Below are 23,901 nucleotides of genomic sequence, written 5' to 3'. Positions count from 1 at the left end.
TGGAGAGGGAGACCTATAATGATTGGAAAGCTTCAGTTTAGATTAATTTTATAACTTTATATACACAAGTACTTTCTAGGCATTTATGATTTACACAAGACTGAGCGAGAAAGCACTCTACTGATTACATTAAATGATACTGAGTTTGCAAGCTTCTTTTTTCACATAAAAGAAATGGTATTTGCTATAATTACTTAACAAAAACCAAGGGCAATTCTGATATTCCAACCTGCCTGAGTATCTCTTTAAATCTTAAGAGGGCTGCTACCTAGGCAGTATATTAGAGATATACGCTTCCTAACCAGATTTGTTTTTAAAAACTGCAATAAAATTAAACTTATTTATTTAATGTTTTATTTATTTTTGAGAGAGAGATAGAGACAGCATGAGCAGGGGAGGGTCAGAGAGAGAGGGAGACACAGAATCTGAAGCAGGCTCCAGGCTCTGAGCTGTCAGCACAGAGCCCGATGTGGGGCTCGAACCCATGAACTGTGAGATCACAACCTGAGCTAAAGTTGGACGCTCAAACGACTGAGCCACCCAGGTGCCCCAAAATTATACATATTTAAAACAAGGTATAGTACTGCTGTGGATTATTGTGGCTCCAAAGTGAAATATTAGCTTACCCATTTTTCAAAGAGGTCAAGAAGCATGAGTTCTGCTACCAGGCCTCCTCACCAACTGGAGACAGCATTAATGATAATGAGTTATTGAGGCCTGTTCTCTCAAGCTCATATACTGTTCTTCTGACTCCCTTACTGCTGATGTTTACATAATCCATTCGCCTGGTCCTAACCAGGGTGTTGTAAAGAGCATGCACAATGCCCACATGGCCCTGTACTAAAAAAGGGCCCACAAGTAAAATCTCTTTGGTTTAAATATTAGGAATAATGGTACTTTCTCTAAACAATTTGTTTCTATTTGGTTTTATGAATTATGTGAATCCCTCAAATCAATGAATCTTACAGTGGAAATAACTTCCTTAGAAGGTGTACCAGAATTGTGTGTCTTCAAACTTCTCTACTTTCTGATTATCTCTTAACTCTCCTGAAACCCATCCCAGCCCATCTGAGAATCTCTTTAAGTAAAGATAGTGTTTATAAATGGCGGTGTGGAGTGCTTATGAATGATGTACAGGCAGATATAAGGACAAACCCCTCTCTTCCGCTATCATGTTTTCGTCTTCAACTCTGTTGATAGAATTTACAGCCAAATTACTAGAGCACTGTATGGTATAAATTTTGTGGACCAAACTCAAGCCTCTTATTTTTCCTAAGCTTATTTTCCCTTTGTGCTTGTATTTTAACTTATTTTAAGTTCATTTTATTTTAACTTATTTTAAGTTTAATTTCTGTATCACACACATTTTTTTTAAAAAATTTTTAATGCTTTATCTATTTTTGAGAGAGAGAAAGCATGAGCAGGGGAGGGACGGGAGTAGGACAGAAGATCCAAAGTGGACTCTGCACTGAGAGCAGCCAGTCCGATCCGGGGCTCGAACTCACAAACTGTAAGATCATGACCTGAGCCGAAGTCAGATGCTCAACCAACTGAGCCACCCAGGTGCCCCTGCATTGTACACATTATTATAGCCATCTTTTGCCACACAGAACTAAGTGGGAAGTGGGACACACAAAAAAAATCTACAAATAAAGAATATCTCTGTGGAGGGAGAGATGAATACCTGACGGAACTATATACACTTCCTAATACTATTTAGGGAAAAAAAAAATGTCTAAATGAAATATTGCAATAAAACCTAAGATATGAAATGAATTCAATCTTCATTGTATTTGACTGGGAGAAAAATCAGCCTTTCAGTAGATAAAAGTCTGAAATAGAAACTTTTAAAAGGAAAGTTAATTTAAAATAAATATTTTAATATAAAATTAATGACTAATAAAGTATTACCACTATAATAATGGTTAGGTAATTAGGTAAGAATATAAGAATAACTTCAAAAGCATGTTTAAGTAAATTTACTACTCATTCTGGAATTGTTGTTTACCTTAGAGATTTAACAAATATATATATTTTTAAATTTTGGTTAAAGTGGGTATTATATTTTCATAGTAAGCTCTGCCTACCGCATTCCTGAGAAGTGTGTTTTAAAATACTGTCATAGAAGCAAGGTACACACAATAATGACTCACAAAGACAATCTCACCACACCCCAAACAGTTATTACACAAACATTATCTGGCACATCAAGAGAAGAATTGACTTGCAATTGAGATTTTGTCAGAGAGACAACAGATATGGAAGCCTGGCAACGCTGTATTCCTAACAATGCTGTTCTAAGACACACAATCAGTTGACTGACTAATACAATGGGGGAAATTTTGTTTCAAACACTGTGCAATGTATACCCTTTTGGGGATATCTGGAAAGAAAGAGATAGGAGACCAAAGTCAGCATAGAAATTTTGCCTGGCTTCATTCATCTTTCCACTTACTCCCTTGATTACTTGACCAAAAACCCACTTATGTGGCAGTTGATCATTTACCACATTAGCAGCTGGTACATGTAAGAATAATTCTGAGTGGCAGGGGCGCCTGGGTGGCTCAGTTGATTGAGGGTCCAACTTCGGCTCAGGTAATGATCTCATGGTTTGTGGGTTCGAGCCCCGCGTTGTGCTCTGTGCTGACAACTAGCTCAGAGCCTAAAGCCTGCTTCCAATTCTGTTTCTCCCTCTCTCTCTGACCCTCCCCTGCTTACAATGTCTCTCTCTCTCTCAGGAATAAATAAAAGCATTTAAAATTTTTTTTTAAAAAAGAATAATTCTGAGTGGTATAGACTATTCTAGCAGTCACATAACAAAACAGAACTCTTATGTGTGTCAGGCAAGGTGGAGTGGGTGGAATAGCATGTGGATGAAAGGAAGTACCTTGTCAATGTGGCATTATTTGATCTAAGTTAATGTGACCTCCTTGAGTTAATCATGTCATGAAAGATGAATAGTAAGAAAAAGAACATTTTTTGTGTTTGTCAGTAAATTCTGGATTGGCATTCACTAATGTCTATTTCCCCAAGTCACTTAGATCACCTTTGACTAGCCAGTATAATTATTTTAAAAATAAGGAGTCAAGATCATACCCACTTTTTTCGCCCCGATGCAGTAAGTTTATAGATTAGAGAACTCTTATCAGCCCTTCCAAAATCCCAATGAAATAAAACTTAAATGTTGCTACCAGATTAGCTGCCTTAAGAGTCACAGTCCAAGTTTATAGTTTCCACTGATTTTTTTTTAATCTTAGGCTTACAAATACATACTAACAATGACTTATTTGGGTGATTATTTCAGATGTCCTAGAGAGAAACAGGCAATTACATTTCTTGATATTCCATATAATTAATGAATTTCAGTCTTAGGCTTTCCCCAGTTAGCACATTCTCTTTGGGCTACTTAACATATATTTTTTTAAAGTCATACTCTAGGTACCTGAAAATCATCATAACGCTAATGTAACAACTTGATAATATAACTGTTGGTTATGGAAATATGACAAACTTCTATTTTGAAAGTGGAAGAAGTCTATTATTCTTAGGACCAAGTTTCAGTACCTTAAAATGAGTTTCATATATTCAGTTAAGAAAACAGAATCCCAATCTAAAAATTAAGAGTTCTAATCATTTTGAGTGTTAAACTTTTACAAAATGCTTGTTTTTGTAAAGCAGTATGAACACACTTCTGAGAAACTGTTTTTATATTATAGTGGTTCTCGAACTGTGGTCCCCAAACCAGCAGCATCAGCATTACCTTCTCAGCCCCACCCCCGGACCTTCTGAATCAGGAACTCTGGTGGGGGGAAGGGTCAGCATCCTGTTTCAACAAGCCCTGAAGGTGATTCTGAGGCTCATTAAAGTCTGAGAGCCAGATTCTGTGTCCTAATTTAGCTGTTATTATACTACCCTGAGGTTCATATAATAGAAAGTCAAAAACTCTTCCTAAAAGCCTTCAACTTCTCTCAGGTACCTTCACACTGTACAAATAAACCTTTTTGTGAAACACACTCCAGTTGCTCTAATAAACTCATAAATGTACTGGCATTTGAAAAAAAAAAAAAAGTCTGAGAGCCAGTATTCTAAAACACAGCAGAATCATTAGAAGTTTGTAATACTACATATTTATTTTAAAGTTTCTTTTCTTTAAAAATATGTCAATTTTTTCTAAAGAAATACAGTACTTGTAGAAATATATAATTTGGATAAAGGTAACAGTGAAGTCCTTGACTGGATTAGAGTTTAACCTAGAGATAACTGGATTCATAATTGTTCTTCTAACTCCTAGCCTTAAAAACACTGAAGGAATCAGTTTTTAAATTGCACTGGAGGGGTACCTGCGTGGCTCAGTTGGTTGAGCCTCTGACTTTGGCTCAGGTCATGATCTCACGTTCGTGGGTTCAGGCCCCGTATCGGGCTCTGTGCTGACAGGTCAGAGCCTGGAGCCTGCTTCCGATTCTGTGTCTCCCTGTCTCTCTGGCCCTCCCTGTCTCGTGCTCTGTTTCTCTGTCTCAAAAAGTAAATAAAAACATAAAAAAAATAAATTAATAAATAAATTGCCCTGGAAAGAAACTATTGTTAACCAGTTGACTAAAATTAAGAACATGTTTAGAAATGATCTCCAATCACTTATTTCCAATCACTAGCAATCAATAAAACTTATAAAAGTAAACTGGGAAATATGACAGGTTTTCAATTCCCAATTTCAATACAGAGAACAGTTACTCAAACACCTTCTCAGAGGAAACATGGGGGTCAATATATGTTTTCTGAAGCAACAATAGCAGCATGACATCCTAGTTTTGAGACCCAAGGAAAAAGACCTTCTACCCCTAAAGCCAGCCCTTAAGAGCTAGTCTTTTAAGTAGGAGGAAAAATTATATGGAGAAAAGTATTTAAAAGTTAAGGAGGTATTAATAAAAATACTTCAATACTTAATCGAACATTTGCCACTGCAAACACAGTAAGGTATTTAAGAGTTTCTGAGCTACTTTAACATTAAGAAAAGATCAACTCAACCACAGTTAGTGTTAAACTCTACAATATTTCTATAGTTTGAGAAAAAAAAATGCCCAAGATTACACACACACACACACCCCCCACACATACAAAACACTGAGCATAGTTTATTGTATCTTAGATTCTTTATGGTACTGAAACATTTACAAGAGGCTATGTAAATCAACCAAAAGAAATAAAATAACTTGTGTGGCAGGAAAAAAAAAAAGAGCAAACTCATTGCCAAGTAAATGCTACTGCCAAATGACCTTTACTGGCTAATGCCCATACTTCCATTTTTCTCTCACTGTAGTAAAAACAACTAAGGGGTGGCAATCAAAACAAATTCTACCGTGTTTCCACCAAACTACTCTCTATTCAATGCCCCAAGCATGCTGTAAGAATGAAAGCATTCAGTGCTGATGTCTGGGCATAATTCTTTTAAATTACATTATATATTTTCATTCCGTAGAAGCTATTTTAACCAATTCTCAGTTATCAACAAAAATCGGTAGCAGAGTTTTGAACAGCTAGCAAGATTAACTAAAATGATGCACTTTTCCCCCTATACACCTCTACTAAAGGAGCTTATGAACAAATGAAAATCCAAAACGCAAGCTGCAAAAGGAGTAAGGAACAAGGACCCAAGGACTGAATTCTGGGTAGAAGTGTGTGCATGTGCGTGTGTATGTGTTTGGCCGGGGAGACAGAGAGGAAACTCAAGATAAGAACTCTTCCAATTTATATCCTTTTGTTTTCTAGGTAAAAGGTTAGTGTGTCCCTGTCCCCTTAAGATGATCTCACACTGCCAATTATTAATGATGAATTGGTGGCTCAAAAGAAAAACTCATCTTAAAAGTGAAAGTTGTGAAAGTATGTGTAAAGTATGAGTCATGGAGACTTTAGAATTCCTATCTGTTCATTCTAGAAAAAAAATGATCAACAAAAGCACCAGTTCTTTCCACATAAAACCATGGTGAAGCAAACTGATATCGGAAAAAAAGAACCTAGGAGAAGACATTGCAGGGTCATGCTAAAACTCATTTCTAGCTCCTGGGCTAGACTTGACCATTGTGGGGTAGTCATTGGAGCTGTTCAAAAACATTAATTCTCTTCCTCCTTCTGGGCACATGTGGTAGGATTGTGCCCCCCATCCCCCTTCTGAACTCAGGTGGAGCTGCAGAGCTTGCATTAGCTGCTAATAAATTATAAGCAGAAGTGATAGGTATCGAACCTGAGTAGAAGCTTTATGAGTCAGCGTGTGCTCTACCATCTTCCCTTTTCCCTCTGTCACAGTGACTGGCAGTATTTCAGAAAATCATGCTGAATCCTGGAACAAGGATGATGATGAGGCAGATGACCCACACTGGACATGCAGCATGAATGAGAAATCATTTGTTTTAAGCCACTGGAAGTTTGGGTGTTTTTTGTTTGTTTGTTTTGTTTTGTTTTTTCCTGAGAGAGAGAGAGAGAGAGAGAGACAGGGAGCAGGGGAGGGTCAGAGAGAGGGAGATACAGAATCTGAAACAGGCTCCAGGCTCTGAGCTGAGCTGTCAGCACAGAGCCCAACGCGGGGCTTGAACCCACAAACCATGAGATCATGACCTGAGCCAAAGTCGGACGATTAACTGACTGAGCCACCCAGGCACCCCTATTTTTTATTTTTTTTAAAGTTTATTTATTCATTTTGAGAGAGAAAGAACATGCATGAGTAGAAGCAGGGCAGAGAGAGAGGGAGAGAGAGAATCCCACAAACCGTGAGATCATGACTGAGCTAAAGTCACGAGTTGGACACTTAACCAACTGAGCCACTTGGGCGCCCCAAAAATTTTGGGTTTATTACTGCAGCATTACCTAACCTATCCTAACTAACAATAATACAGTCTTTTATTTTGTCTATACCATTAATATATTTCTTATTTCATTATTTTACAGAAAAGTTAACCATTATTTAGACACTTGAGTTTAGATTCTAAGCATCAGTTAAAAAAAAATGAGGATCTCAAACTGAAAAAACTAAGAGTAGATTGTCAATTATATTTAAATTAGGAGACTAAATGGATCATAAAAAACTACCATGCTTTTGTACCTACAAAGTTAAGACCATGGACAACTAAACGCACTCACAAGGTGGTGGGTTTTTTTTTTTTTTCCTCTGTTTAAATTTATTAGACTACATGCCAGGCACTGTAATAAGTGCTTTTTCAAGGATTACCTCATTTAATCTTTTTTTTTTTTAATGTTTTATTTATTTCTAGGAGAGAGAGAGAGAGACAGCGTGAGCAGGGGAGGGTCAGAGAGAGAGGGAGTCACAGACTGAAGCAGGCTCCAGGCTCTGAGCTGGCAGTCAGCACAGAGCCCGACGCGGGGCTCGAACCCACGAACCGCGAGATCATGACCTAAGCGAAAGTCGGACACTTAACCGACTAAGCCACCCAGGCGCCCCTCTTTTTTTTTTTTTTTAAATGTTTATTTTTGAGAGAGAGAGAGACAGAGACAGAGACAGAGACAGCGCAAGCTGGGGAGGAACAAAAAAAGAAAGGGAGACACAGAACCCAAAGCAGGCTCCATCCAGGCTCTGAGCTGTCAGCACAGAGTCCAACAGGGGACTCGAACTAAAAAACCAGGAGATCATGACCTGAGCCCAAGTTGGCCGCTTAACTGACTGAGCCACCCAGCTGCCCCTCATTTAATCTTTACATAAGGCATGAAGAGCTTAACTAACTTAGCCTAGATCACAAAGCTAGCAAGTGAATGAAGCTGCAGAGTGAAACTCAAGAAGTCTTTCAAAGTTAAACTCCAAAAGCAGACTTTATTTTCTACGTTTATATAATTCACTGTACATCCATTTGTTCATTCTTCCATTCATCTACTAAGCATCTATTGAGCAATTTACTATGTGCAAGGCCCTTTTCTCAGTGCTGAGAATGTAACTATAAACAAGATGTACAAGATCTTCAATCTTGGGGCATTTTCATGCTGATGGAGGTTAATAAAGTAAACAGAGACATGTATTGGAAATTGTAGATACTAAATATTATGAAGGAATTAAATAAATTAACCTATTGCTGTATAGCTAACTACCCTGAAACTTGGGTTAAAATAATGGCTTATTTTCTCACAGTGTTATGGGTTGGCAACTTGGGTTGGGTTCAGTTTGACAGTTATTCTGTTCTATATGGCATTGGTTAGGCCAGTTCATGTGTTCACAATCAGCTGGCAGGTTGTCCAGGGGCTGTCTGGTCCCAGATAGCCTTACTCACATGTCTGGAGCCTTGGCTGGGATGGCTGCGCCCATGCTCTTTCTTGCCCTCTTTTTCCCTCTCCCCCTCTCTCTATGTAGCATCTCATCTTCAGGGAGACTGATGTGGGCTTGTTCACAAGGTGGTAGGTCCTCAAGAGTGACAGCATAGCCACATGGCCTCTTGAGCCCTTGCTTGGAAGTCCCACAAGGTCACTTGTACCACATTCTACTGGTCAAAGCAAGTCATAAAGCAAGCCCAGATTCAAGATGTGAGGAAACAGACTCCATCTCCTGAAGAGAGGAACTGCAAAGAATCTGTGGCCATTTTTAATCCATTACTGAAGTAAATAAGGTTGATATAACTGAAAACACAGGCAGAAGGTGGGAGAGCAGACTGGGGTTACTTCAGATGAATGAGGGAAGACCTCTGAGGTGCTGATAATGACCCCATCATTTTAAGAAGATAGAACATTAAAGGCTGAAGGAATAGCAAGCAAAAAGATCTTGAGGCAGGAACAAGTTCAGTATGTTTGAGGAGCAGGAAAAATTCTAGTGTATCCATTATTCACTGAAAGAAAAAAAAAAACAGTACTATAATCCACGATAAGGAACTTGGATTTCATTCTTAGTGTAACTGAAAGACATTAGGGCAAGGGTGAAAAAGCAAGGAGTCCACTTAGGAATTTAGATGAGAGATGATGTGAACGGAGATGGAAAGAGATAAGATTATGGGATATCTTTGGGGGTTACAACCAATAAAACTTGTCAGTCAGGGCATGGGGGTGACTCAGTCAGTTAAGCACCCAACTTCGGCTCAGGTCATGTCTTGAAGTTCATGAGTTCAAGCCCCGTGTTGGGCTCTGTGCTGACAGCTCAGAGCCTGGAGCCTGCTTCAGATTCTGCGTCTCCCTCTCTCTCTCTACCCCTCCCCTGCTCACTTCTGTCTCTCTTTCTCTTTCAAAAGCAAATATTAAAAAAACATTTTTAAAAGCAAACAAAAACAAAAAAACTTGTCAGCCAACTGGATCTGGGACAAGTGAAAAGAGCAATTGAAGCTAGAATCTTTGGTTTTTGACTTGAACAACTGGGAAGATGGTGGTGCCAATTATTTACTCACTGAAGCTTTAAAAAAATACAATTTAATTTCTACCTCTGGCTATGTAATGCTTTTCCTCAAAAGTACTTGTGGATTTATTTTCTTTTTTAATGTTTTATTTTTGAAGGAGAGAGAGACAGAGTGTGAGCAGGGGAGGGGCAGAGAGAGAGAGACAGAATCCAAAGCAGCCTCCAGGCTTTGAGCTATCAGCACAGAACCCAACACCAGGCTCAAACCCATGAACGGGGAGATCAGGATCTGAGCTGTAGTTGGAAACTTAACCAACTGAGCCACCCAGGCGCCCCTTTTCTCGGAAGTATTTGTAAGAGTCAAAACAGCATGTTGTTGTTGGATGGCTGTTCATAAAAAGAGATCCATGAACTTAAAACTACTCTAAAAAGGTAAGTTTATTAAATTAAAAGAAAATAAATGCAATTAAAGAAAACCCAAAATACCATTTCTTGCAGAAGGCAATGCGAGAGACATATCAGTTCAAGTGCTACATAAAGGTTGAGGTAAGGGTTTAATGGTACAAGGGTTCCTACCTGATACTTTAGTCAAAATTTAGAATCTAATCAAATTTAGTTTCTCCCAAATTATAACATATTCTGGAGAACGGAATGTTATGAAAACTGTTTTGCAATACTTACTAATTATTACATGTACTTTGAGTAAATGTTATTCTCTATTCTGACATTTTAAGTAAAATTTTTTAAATGTTTTTATTTATTTTTGAGAGAGAGAAAGAGAGAGAGTGTGAGAAGGGGAGGGTCAGAGGGAGAGGGAAACACAGAATCTGAAACAGGCTCCAGGTTCTGAGCTAGCTGTCAGCACAGAGCCTGACGTGGGGCTCTAACTCACAAACTGTGAGATCATGACCTTAACCGACTGAGCCACCCAGGTGCCCCTTAAGTAAAATTTTTAAAAAAGAATCATATACAAATATAAGAATCACTGTTAATAGGCAACAAAATGTATAGTTTACTACAAATGTCTTGCTTAGATAACATAACCATTAACCTAATTATGTTGCTAGCATTTATTGGCCTATAGACATATCTTCACATTTTAAAACAATATCTGGCATGAAACAGTAGCTCTATAAACAGTAACTGACTCTACATTGTAATTCCCGGGTAAGATGTCCTCCAAAAGGAGACTATATAATTAATCACTGTCACTCAGAACCCTTCCCACTTTTTAAAATAAAAATGTAAATTGGAACTTTTCTTCTTCTAAAATTTGAAACTAAATATATATATTTGTAAGCAGGATACACTTTACACTTGAAAAATATCTACAAGGTTAGTAACAAGTCTTATTTTCCCCAGATTTACTTGGGATTAAACAAATGAATTAGAAACAGTCAAATGTAGTTCTATCTGAATCTCACTATCTTCTAAATTATGTTGGCTTATCATCTACCCATGATTATTTCTCTAAATATGCAAACACCATAAATGTTGGAACTAAAACTATAGAACTCTTAGAAGAAAACACAGACGTAACTTTTCATGATCTAGGATTAGGCAATGATTTTTAAATTTATGTTTGTTATTATTATTTATTTATTTTTGGCAATGATTTTTTTTTTTTGATATGACACCAACAGTGGCAGGCAACAAACGAAAACCAAGAGATAAACTGGACTTCATCAAAATTAAAAACTTTTCTAAGAATGAAATCTTGCCATTTGCAACTATGTGGATGGAACTATAGGGTATTATGCTAAGCAAAATTAGTCAGAGAAAGGCAAATATCATATGACTTCATTCATATGAGGACTTTAAGATACAGAACAGATGAACATAAGGAAAGGGAAGCAAAAATAATATAAAAATAGGAGACGGACAAAACATAAGAGACTCTTAAACATAGAGAACAAACAGAGGGTTGCAAGAGGGGTTGTGGGGGGGGGGTGATGGGCTAAATGGGTAAGGGGCTTAAGTAATATACTCCTGAAATCATTGTTATCCATGTGCTAACTAACTTGGATGTAAGTTATAAAAATTAAAAACTTTCGTGCTTTAAAGGTTACCATCAAGAAACTGAAAAGACAATCCAATTGGGAGAATATATTTGCAAATCATATCTCTGATAAAGATCTAATATTCAGAATATGTAAAAGATGCAACACAACAATCAAAAGACAACTAGATAACTATTAAAAAATAGATGATTTTTAAAAAATGTTTATTTATTTACTTGAGAAAGAGAGAGAATGAGAGAGAGAAAATGCAAGCAGGGGAAGGGCAAAAAGAGGAAGACAGAGAATCCCAAGCAGGCTCTCTGCTGCCAGTGCCGAGCCTGATGCAGGGCTTGAACTCATGAACCATGAGATCACGACCTGAGCTGAAATCAAGAGTCAGACACTCAGGTCCCACCAGATGCCACAAAAATAGAGAATTTTAATAGATATTTCTCCAAAGAAGATAAACAAATGGCCAATAAACATAAAAAAAGTGTAACATCCTATGTCATTATGAAATGCAAATCAAAATCCACAGAAAATTCCACTTCATATACACTAGAATGGTTATAATAAAAAAAGACTGATAATAACAGAGGTTGGTGAGGATGCAGAAAAACTGGAACTCTTATATACTGTTATGGAAATGTAAAATGGTGCAGCTGCTTTGGAAGTTTGGTAGTTCCTCAAAAGCTTAAACAGAGAATTACCATACGACCTGGCAATTCTACTCCCAACTATATATCCAAGAGAATAGAAAACATGTCCACACAGTGCAGCAAAAGTGGTTCTAAGGAGGAAGCTTATAGCAATACAGACCTACCTCAAGAAGCAAAAAACAAAACAAAACAAAACAAAAAACCTCCCCAAAAACCCTCAAATAAACAACTTAACCTTATACCTGAAGGACCTAGAAAAAGAATAAGCAAAGCCCGAACCCAGCAAAAGGAAGGAAATAATAAAGGTAAGAGAAGAAATAAATAACATAGAAACTAAAAAAACAATAGAACAGATCAACGAAACCAGGAGCTGGTTCTTTGAGATCAACAAAACTGATAAACCTCTAGCCAGACTCATCTAAAACAGAAAGAGGGAGAGAGAGGATCCAAATAAACAAAATAACTAATGAAAGAGGAGAAATTAAAAACCAACACTGCAGAAATACAAACAATTGTTAACAGATCTCTGTATTCAGATCTGTATTCAGATCTGTCATGAATACAAATGTGGAAATCCTCAACAAAATATTAGCAAACTAAATTCAACAATACATTAAAAAAATTATGTACCATGATCAAGAAGGATTTATTCCAGGGATGCAAGGGTGGTTCAATATTCACAAAACAATCAGTATAATATATCACATCAATAAAAGAAAGGATAATAAATATATGATCATTTCAATAGATGCAGAAAAAATTCAATGAAGTATAACAACCAAAAACTCTGCAAAGTAGGTCAACAGAGAACATACCGCAACATAATAAAGGCCTTAAATGAAAAACCCACAGCAAACATCATACTGAAAGGGGGAAAAAGAGAGCTTTTCCCCTAAGGTCAGGAACAAGACAAGAATGTCCACTCTCACCACTTATATTCAACATAGTACTGGAAGTCCTATGGAATAGGACCGGATATAGTACTGGAATAGCCACAACAATTAGACAAAATAAAGAAACATAAGGCATCCAAATTGGTAAGGAAGAAGTAAAACTCTCATTATCTGTAGATGACATGATATTATGTATAGAAAATCCTAAAGACTCCACCAAAAAACTACAAAACTGATAAATGAATTCAGTAAAATTGCAGGATACAAAATCAATGTAGAGAAAGCTGTTTCATTTCCATACACTAAAAATGAAGCAGCAGAAAGTGAAATGAAGAAAACAGTCCCATTACAATTGCACCAAAAACAATAAAAATATCTAGGAATAAACTTAACCAAAGAGATGAAAGACCTGTACTCTGAAAGCTATAAAACACTGATGAAAGAAATTCAATATATTAAGAAATGGAAAAACATTCTATGCTTATGAGTTGGAAGAACAAATATTGTTAAAATCTCTATATTACTCAAAGATTTAATGCAATCCTTATCAAAATACCAACAGCATTTTTCACAGAACTAGAACAATCAATCCTGAAATTTGTATGGAACCACGAAAGACCCCAGAAAGCCAAAGAAATCTTGAAAAAGAAAAACAAAAGTGAAGGTATCACAATTCCAGACTTCAAATTATATTACAAAGCTGTAGTGGTCAAAACAGTATGGTACTGGCACAGAAACAAACATATAGATCAATGGAAGAGAACACAAAACTCAGAAATAAACCCACAAATATATGGTCAATTAATCTCAATAAAAGAAGAATGAGTATAGAATGGGAAAGACAGTCTCTTAAACAAATGGTGCTGGGAAAAGACAGCTACGTGCAAAAGAAGGAAACTGGACAATTTCCTACACCGTGCACAGAAATAAACACAAAATGGACTAAAGACCTAAATGTGGGATCTGAAACCATACAAATCCTTGAAGAGAGCACAGGCAGTAATAGCTCTGACATTGGCCCTAGCAACATTTTTCTAGATAGGTCTCTTGAGGCACGGGGAAAAAAAGCAAAACTAAGTTACTGGAACTACACCAAAACAAACAATTTCTGTACAGTGAAGGAAACAGTGAACAAAATTAAAGGGCAACCTACTGAAAGGAAAAAGATATTTGCAAACAACATATCCCATAAAGGGTTAGTATCCAAAATAAAGAACTGATATAACTCAACACCCCCAAAAACAAATAATCCAACTAAAAAATGGGCAGAAGACATGAACAAACATTTCTCCAAAGAAGACATCCAGGGGAGCCTGGGTGGCTCAGTCAGTTAAGCACTGGACTCTTGATTTCAGCTAAGCCATGATCTTATGGTTGTGAGATTGAGTCCCACTTTGGGCTTCACACTGAGCATGGAGCTTGCTTGGGATTCTCTCTTTCCCTCTCTCTCTCCTCCTCTCCCCTGCTCATGTGCTTTCTATTTCTCTCAAAATAAATATTAAAAAAAAAAAGAAGATATCCAGATGGCCAACAGACACAAGAAAAGATGCTCAACATCAGTCATCATCAGGGAAATGCAAATCAAATTACATGAGATACCACCTCACGCCTATGACAATGGTCAAAACTAAAAAAAAACACACAAGAAACAACAAGTGCTGGCAAGAACGTGGAGAAAAACGAAGACTCACACTGTTGACGGGAATGCAAACTGGTGCAGTCATTATGGAAAACAGTATGGAAGTTCCTCAAAAAATTAAAGTAAAAACCACCCTATAATCCAGTAATCACATTACTGGGTATTTACCCCAAAAATACAAAAAACACTACTTCAAAGGGATACATCCACCCTATGTTTACTGTGGCATTATTTATAATAGCCAAACTATGGAAGCAACACAAGTGTCCATCAACAGAGGAATGGATAAAGATGACGTGGTATATATATAAAATGGAGTATTATTCAGCCATAAAAAAAAAATGCAATCTTGCCCTTTGCAAGAGCATGGACAGAGCTAGAGACTATAATGCTAAGTGAAATAAGTCAGAAAAAGACAAACACCGGGGCACCTGGGTGGCTCAGTCAATTAACTGTCGGACTTCGGCTCAGGTCATGATCTCCCAGTTTGTGAGTTCAAGCCCCACATCCACTGTCAAGCACGGAGCCTGCTTCAGATCCTCTGTCTCACTCTCTTTTCTCCTCTCCTGCTCATTCTCTCCCTCTCTCTCTCAAAAATAAACATTGAAAAAAGAGGGGCACCTTGGTGGCTCATTTGGTTAAGCGTCTGATTTTGGCTCAGATCATGATCTCATGGTTCATGGGTTTGAGCCCTCTGTCGGAATCTGTGCTGACAGCTAGCTCAGAGCCTGGAACTGCTTCAGATTCTGTGTCTCCCTCTCTCTCTGACCCTCCCCTGCTCACGCTGTCTCTATTTCTCTCTCTCAAAAATAAACAAAATATTTAAAAAAATTTTTTAAAAAGGAATAAAGACAGATACCATATGATTTCACTCATTTGTGGAATCTAAGAAACAAAACAAATGAGCAGAGGGAAAAAGAGAGACAAACCAAGATACAGACTCTTAACTACAAAGCACAAATTGATGGTTTACCAGAGGGGAGGCGGAGGTGGGTGGGTGAAATAGATAATGGGAATTAAGGACTGCACTTATCATGAGGGGAAAAAAAATGAAATAAAATTTTAAAAAAATTTAAAGGATAGTTCACTGAATATTCAGTTTGCTGGCTGGATTCAGTTATTTTATTTTCTCCAAAATGACTTGCTTGTTTAGATTTGGCTTCTGAATCAACATTAAACTTTCTAAAGGGTCATTCCCTTAAAAGGTCATTTAATCTATACCCATACCTTTGGGATGCCATTCAGGAAGGTAATTCTTCACTGTCAATAAAGAGTTCTCTGTACAACTTTAAAAAAATAGAAAATATGTCTACACAAAAACCTGTACATGAAGTGTTCTCAGCAACACTACTCTCAATAGCCAAAAAGAGAAATAATCCAAAAGTCCATGAACTACAAATGGATCAATAAAATGTGGCCTATCCATACAAAGGAATATTATTCTGCAATAAAAAGGAACAAAATAGCGATTTACGTCATAGTGCCAATGAACTTTGTAAATGTTACGCTTCACAAAAATATGAAAAGTCCAGAAGAGGCAAATCCATAAAGACAGAAAGAGGGTAGTAGTTGCAAGGGACTAAGGGAAAAAAGGAACTGAAGTGAGTACTGACGGGTATGGTGTTACTCTGGGGCAATGAAAATATTCTGGAATGAGATAGTGGTAATGGTTGCAAAACTTTGTGAAAATGCTACAAACCACTGGATTATACACTTTACATTTGATCTTAGCCAAAAAGCTAACAAGCAGCTAGACTGTACACTTTAAAATGTTGAATATTATGATTTATGACTTATGCCTCAATAAAAGCTAATGCAGACTCTACAGAATTGAGATGTAACTTAGGCAAGACCCTAAATTATGCCCAAAGTGAAATCCAGTCAAGGGACTTTACAATGTCCATTTTCATTTAGTATCTCCTATAACAGTATGAAGACACCAGAAACTAAAAAAAAAACCACAGATTAAAATACTTATTTAGCAATAACTTTTAAGCAAAAGTTTTCTTTTTCAGTAAACAACATCATATATTAACCTACACTTTTCCAAACCATACTCTTTTTTCAGAATCACAAGTAACATTTACATATAAACCTTTACATCTGAGTTAAAGGCTCTTCTGAATCACTTTTGGCCAAGAGCAAAGTCTGCCCTTATGATGACATATTACATACCGTTTTCCTTAGAACCTATGTTCCTTATCTTTACTTCTGTATTACTTTTAGGACCAATAGCAAAGACAGACTGTAGGATACTGGGGTATTATTGTAGTCCACATTTGATTATTGCTTTTTCTTTCAATGCATTATGCCATTCTGCCTTTGTCACACGTGTTGTAAACAGTTTTTTCTTACTTACCAAGTAAGTTAATTGACTTGAATGTCTATGGGAAGGTTTTGGCAGACTGAAGTTTATAGCCTGAGTGACAGCTTTTCAAAATGCAAAATCAGTTATAACAATCACTCCTTGGTTAAAAATTCTGTGCCTTACTCTGGGGCGCCTGGGTGGCTCAGTCAGTTAAGTGTCCGGTTTCAGCTCAGGTCAATCTCATAGTTTGTGACTTCAAGCCCTACATTGGGCTCACTGCTGACAGTGCAGAGTCTGCTTGGGATTCGCTCTCTCCCTCCCCTCCCCCAACTGTGGGTCGGTGATCTTTCTTACTCTCTCTCAAAATCATATCTGAATACACTTTTAAAAAATTCTGTAGCTTACTCTGAAAAATCTGTCTATGACCACTACCTTTGTTAGCAAACCTTCAGCAAATATTTAAAGTTAAGATTAAGGTTAATATTAAACTGTGTGGAGCTGCTAATGCAACTAACTGAACGAGGTGACAAGTGGGTGGACAGACGTTATGTACATACAGCTAATTTGCACATACCCAGGCAATGACACCTACCAATAAGTCTTAACTCCACATGATGACTGGCAAGTTTCTGCTGATGTCATATATAAGATACTAAAAATTCTGAAACTCTGGTTTCAAAAAATTAAAATACAAAAATGATGCTTATGAAAATTGAGAAAATAAATTTACAAGAGCTTATTTTTAGCTCCTTGGCCTCTGTCACACCTAAGCTGTAGGATCTGAGATCAAGATACATGATCCTGATGCTACTCCTAAATGATAAAGGTAAAAATTGTCTTTTCTTATTTATGAGCTTACTTTCAGAGAACACTGTTGGATATGTAATAATTAGCCATTAATGGAAAAGGACCAAGAAGAATTTATAATGTATTATGCAGAGAGTTCATGGGAAGAACACAAATGATCTGTGTATTCCACAGAAAAAAATCCAGAAACTTGTTCACATAAAGTTGAAAACGCTTAAGACACACATATGTAGGATTCCTAATGTTTCCTTTATGTATGGTTATAGGCAACTGTATTAAGAGAGAGAAATAAAGAGCACAAGTAAGACAGTCAAGAATATTACCTTTCTAGATTATTTAATTTTGTTAACAACTAAAAAAAAATTATGTTTATTTTTGAGAGAGAGAGAGACAGAGAATGAGCAGGAGAGGGGCAGAGAGAGAGGGAGACACAAAATCCGAAGCAGGTTCCGGGCTCTATGCTGCTGATCCAGGCTCTGAGCTGTCAGCAGCACAGAGCCCAAAACAGGACTTGAACCCACGAACTGTGATATCATGACCTGAGCTAAAGTGGGATGCTTAACTGACTGAGCCACCCAGGTGCCATCTGTTAATAATGTTTTTAAATGTTTGATCTAAAAAATGAGGAGTTGGTGGGAGAGGGAAACCTGTCTAGCTCTTTTTACTTAACAGATTCATGGTACAAATCTAACTAAGTACTTGCAGCAATCATGTAATAAGCAACCTGGAAGAAATGTGTTCTATTTGGGTGCTTTTATACACCGCTGGTAGGAGTATCAATTGCTATAATCATAGCAACCTGCTATGATTGAAACCTGCACAGAGATCTTCCAAGCATTATTCACCATAGTGAAAAACAATTTGATATGCCCACAAAAACCGAAATGATCAAAGAGTTGTGGCACATGCATACAAAGTATTATATACCTATTTTAGAATATTTACCAAGAATGCCTCCTTACTTTTTTCTTTTCCTAATGGTGGTTTGCTTTCTATTTTAAAGTAATACATACTCATTGTGAAAGAAAATTCAAAGAATACAAACAAAAACTGAAATCCTCTCATTCTCTTACACTCTATCTCTACCCCCAAAAGTTTATTATTGTTAAGTTTTTATGTGTAATTCTAGAAAATTTCTGGGCATATACATACTTCTCTAACATTTATATGGATAATCCTTTATTCTGTTTTTAACACAGGTGGAGCCATATAAGCTTGTTATTCTTCAAATTGCTTTTCTTTTTAATGTTTATTTTTGAGAGAGAGAGAGAGAGACAGAGTGAGAGCAGGGGAGAGACAGAGAGAGAGGGAGACACAAAATCCAAAGTAGACTCCAGGCTCTGATCTGTCGGCACAGAGCCTGACGTGGGGCTCAAACTCACAGACCTTGAAATCATGACCTGAGCCAAAGTCAAGTGCTTAACTGACTGAGCCACCCAGACGCCCTTTCAAATTACTTCTTATACCTATTTGGCTATTATTCTATATCAGCACATATAAATCCACGTCATTCATTTAAAATAGATGTTTCAAGACTCTTTTAACTATAGAGAACAAACTGATGGCTCCCAGAGGAGGGGTGGGTGAGGGGATGGGTGAAATAAGTGATGGGGATTAGGAAGGGGTACACTTCCCATGATGACCACGGAGTAACGTACAGAATTGTTTATATAGTGATATTGTTCACCTGAAACTAACTTAACACTGTATATTAACTATACTGGAATTAAAATTTTAAAATAAATACAATGGATGTTTCAATATATATCAAGTCCTAGACCGGTATTTAGGTTGATTAGACTTTTCGCTTACAGACAATGCTATAATTAACATACTTGGAAAAACAACTTTATGTGTTTGTGTGAATGTGTTCTCATAAGTGGAATTTCAACATTTTAGGTATTCAAATCATCCACCAAAACTACAGTGCTTATACCCTTCTCCCTACCTCTCCAAACCATTCAAAATACTGGATAGTACCAACTTCTAATCTGTCAGTCTGGAAGATAAATATCTTTACTTGCATATCTGTAGTCAGGAATAAAGTTAAACCACTTTTCTTCTGCATGGTTCATCTTTTTCTTACAGGCTTTGGTACAGTCAGAAAATTAGCCCTTTGTCACATGTGTTGAAAAGCAATTTTTTCTGTTCATTATTTTTTAACAATGTTTATAGTATTTTTTATTGTCTAGCAAATTTCTCTGTTCTTCCCATCAGGACTTCTAGATTTTATGTATGCTTTTTAAAAAAAATTTTTTTTTTAGTTTATTTATTTTGAGAGAAAGAGAGCACACACATGCATGAGCTGGGGAGGGGCAGAGAGACAGGGAGAGAGAGAATCACAAGCAGACTCTGTGCTGTCAGCATGGAGCCTGACATGGGGCTTGATCCCACAAACCTGGAGATCATGACCTAAGCCAAAATCACGAGTCAGATGCTTAACCAACTAAGCCACCCGGGCACCCCTCAAATATTTAAAAATGGGTAGTTCTACTCTTTTCATAATATGATTATTATTGAGAGCTTTCAACAACTGTGAATTACAATGTAGATATATAGTTATTACACAGTTGAAGCTCAACCAGGTTAGAAAATGGAAAAACACTGCAAGGAAATAAAACACTGACAGTGATTATTGTTGAATGATAGGGTTATATATAATTTTCTTTACTGTAATTTCCAAATTTTCTACATGCATTACTTTTATAATCAGAAGAAAATAAAATTTCTTAAAACCATCACATTTAGGGCCACCTGGGTGACTCAGCTGGTTAAGCATCTAACTTAGACTCAGGTCATGAGCCTAAGTTCCAGCTTCCTGAGTTCCAACTTCTTGAGTTCCAGCACCACACTGGGCTGCCTGCTGTCAGCACAGAGCCCACTTTGGATCCTCTGTCTCCCTCTCTCTTTGCCCCTCCCTCACTTGCTCCCACTCTCTCTCTCAAAAATAAACATAAAAAAATATTAGGGGCGATTGGGTGGCTCAGTCAGTTAAGCATCCAACTTTGGGTCAGGTCATGATCTCATGGTTTGTGGATTCAAGCTCCATGTCAGGCTCTGAGCTGTCAGCACAGACAGAACCTGCTTTGGATTCTGTGTCTCCCTCTCTCTGTCCCTCCACTGCTTGTGCTTTGTTTTTCTCTCTCTCTCAAAAATAAATAAATATTAAAAAAAATTTTTTTAATTTAAAAAATCATCACATTTAAAATTTTTCTTAAGTTTTTAGTGGTACTGGCTTCAATTCTCAATTATTATTTGAGTATCTGACCTAGATTGAGTCTAATACTAAGGCAGAGGTTTGTATTTTAATTCTACTGACATAGATGATACGATAGGAAAAAAACTGCCAAATAAATGTCTACTGAAAGCAAGAATTGGGGTTTCAGTTAGGAAATCAATCTGAACAGTAATCACATTAATAGTTATACCTATTAATGCCGGGAGCCGCACCGGCCTCTCTGGATGGCAATCACAGCAAGCAAATGGCAATGTTTGCACAGCTCCTGCCATGAGAAATGAAAACTGGTATCTCGTTCTGCTATTATTGGCTCATGTTGAAAATGAGGCTGCTGGTATTGACCAGGCCTCACAATATTCCATATCAGACCCATATTCTGAACACAGATACCTCATAAGGAAAAGCATATTCCTGCCTTTACAAAAGAGACTTTAGATGAAAGCTCTGTGGGTGATTGTCAAAAGGCTCTTCCTATGGGCCTTGCAGACCCAAGACTTAGATAATAAAGGGGGTTAAGAACACAAGAGTTACAATTGAGCCTGGCCCCAAGACAAAGAGCCTATTTTGGGGTTAAGGGCAGAACACAGTTACTACATATATCTTTGCTAACTGGTGAAGCATGGCAGTCCCTTCCTCAAGGCCTCCATTCCACAAACACCCTCCCTTACACTGGCAACTGGGATGAGGATAGATAAGAGTAGCTAAAACATAAACCTAGGTGCAAAGACTGACACATTTAGGGCCCCCATGATAGTTTCCACAAACAAACCAATTCAGAAACATTCATCCTCTTGAGAGCCAGACAGAATGACTCCTAGCTAATCATATACAATTTAACTTGTATGTTATCGTATTTTTCACTAAGAACATTCTGTTATTTCCTTGTTCAGAATAATTCTGCAATGGATATCACAAAAGGCCTCCCATTGTAAGAAATTCTTTTCTCTGACCTCATGTTGTTGCTGAACTTTTAAATAAAGACACAAAAACCAACAGGGCAGAGATGCCTGCCTGTTGATCAGAAAGAATCTCGGGGCTCTCTCACTCTCTCTTTCACCGACACTGTCCATCCTTCAGGGACCCCTGGACCTGTCGGAGCCGGCCTCCGACATATTAGATACTTACAATGCTCCAAATGCTTACATATATTAACTCATTTATTCTTGATAACATCTTTGTGAGAGAGGTACTATTACTATCTCCATGTTACACACTGGGAAACTAAGGCACAGAGAGGTTAAGTAATTTGCTCAAACCATGAAAGCTACTAAAAGTGGAAGAACCAGGACTGGAATTCGAAAAGTCTGACTCTGGGAGGTAGGGAAGAGGGGAAAATGGGTGATGGGTACTGGGAAGAGCACCTGTTGGGATGAGCACTGGGTGTTGTATCTAAGCCAATTTGACAATAAATTATATTAAAAAAACCCACAGAAGTCTGGCTCCAGAATCCTCATTATTAACTTCTAAGCTAAAATGCTATTTTAAAAGATTAACAGAAAAACTAGGAAGCTAGTTCTGACAACTGACAAAGTATTAAAGAATAAAACTAAGCCACAAAAAGGTCTGACAATAGGTTTATTTTTTTTAAAAGGGAAAAAAAGAGAGGTCTATGAGAAATAGGATATATCTTTATTTTTTGAAAATCTCTAGCTTTGGAGATTGGAGGAAAAACTTGAGAAGGAAATTTTTTCCTTCTTCCTTATTTGGGTGTCATCTCTAAGCTGAGACTCTGAGCTGCAGTTTCCCAAATATGATACCAGTGTACTGCCACGAGATAATGGTGCTTTTACGAGCTGAGTAATAATAGTTACCTGTCACGTAAAGTGTTGTTAGTATTAAATTATTTTAAGAGTGAAAGCTAAAGGTATGGCAGATGCCTATGATTTCACAGGTTAATCTTTTTAAAAAAATTTTTTTTAATGTTTTATTTATTTCTGAGAGAGAGACAGAGAGAGAGACACACACACACACAGAGAGCGCGAGCATGAGCAGAGGAGGGTCAGAGAGAGTGGAAGATACAGAATCTGAAACAGACTCCAGGCTCTGAGCTGGCTGTCAGCACAGAGCCTGACGCAGGGCTCGAACACACGAACTGTGAGATCATGACCTGAGCCAAAGTCGGACGCTTAACCAACTGAGCCACCCAGGTGCCCCATTCACAGGTTAATCTTTGTTCTTTGCCTCTTGGTTTGCCAAAATCTGCTAAGATCTTTCCAAAGGTAAAAAATTTTCTCATATAATACTAGGGGATGTATCCACTATAGCACTGTCAATGCGCTACTTTCCCCAAAAATGTTCACCCAATTTGGGCTATGTATTTCTGACAGGCCAATTTTTATTGCTTTCTGTGAAGCTGAACGTCAAATAAAAGGTAAACAAATACAAAACTTTACATCTCACAGATGAGCTACAGAACCTCTGATTTTGAACTCCACCATGTACTAGTGATAATAAATCTATGCTTCATTTTCTGGCTTTGCCCTTGTCAGTGCTGCGGCCTCAAAAAACCCTTCAAGTATCTAAAGGACAAAAATATTTTCAACTTGCTTTTGCGTTTTTTAAAAATAAAGGATTGAAAAGTATATACTTAACCACAAAAATGTAGGCATAAATATAAAAGACATATAAAGAAATTTCTGTAAATCAACTTTGTCCTTTGTGCTTGTAAGCTTTTCTGAGTATAAATGGCCAAACTGGACTAGTCGCATCTCTGAGAAAAAGCTTTTAAGTTGGCAGCAATTTTTAAGAAATAACACAGATTAACTGCAGATGAATGGCCATAGATTGGCAGCGGTAAGAACCACAAGCCTAAAACCCAGAAGCTGCCTACAATTGAATTCTGATGTTATGACTGCTTTCGAAGGATTTGCTATACAAAATTGGCTTCACTTTTCTAGTATTCTAATCTATAAAAATGAGGATTAAAATAATTGCTATAAGCTATAAAATAATCGCTATGAGCTATAAAAATTGCTACAAATTATATATAAAATTTTATGTAACTGCTATTAAAAATCATGACATTCCTATTAGAAACTACTGGATAC

At 37.2% G+C, this 23,901-nt stretch overlaps 1 protein-coding gene across 1 annotated transcript in view; it reads right to left on the bottom strand.

Annotated features, from left to right (window-relative positions):
• LOC120248607 (protein only RNase P catalytic subunit) overlaps positions 1 to 23,901 on the bottom strand; it is a 151,371-nt gene that overhangs the window by 65,206 nt on the left and 62,264 nt on the right. The gene's annotated exons all lie outside the window — the stretch shown is intronic.

This window comes from Hyaena hyaena, unplaced genomic scaffold, assembly GCF_003009895.1.
Source record: "Hyaena hyaena isolate Hyena2069 unplaced genomic scaffold, ASM300989v1 scaffold_599, whole genome shotgun sequence".
NCBI classification, from domain to species: Eukaryota; Metazoa; Chordata; class Mammalia; order Carnivora; family Hyaenidae; genus Hyaena; species Hyaena hyaena.
This window is presented reverse-complemented; position numbering and strand designations above follow the sequence as displayed.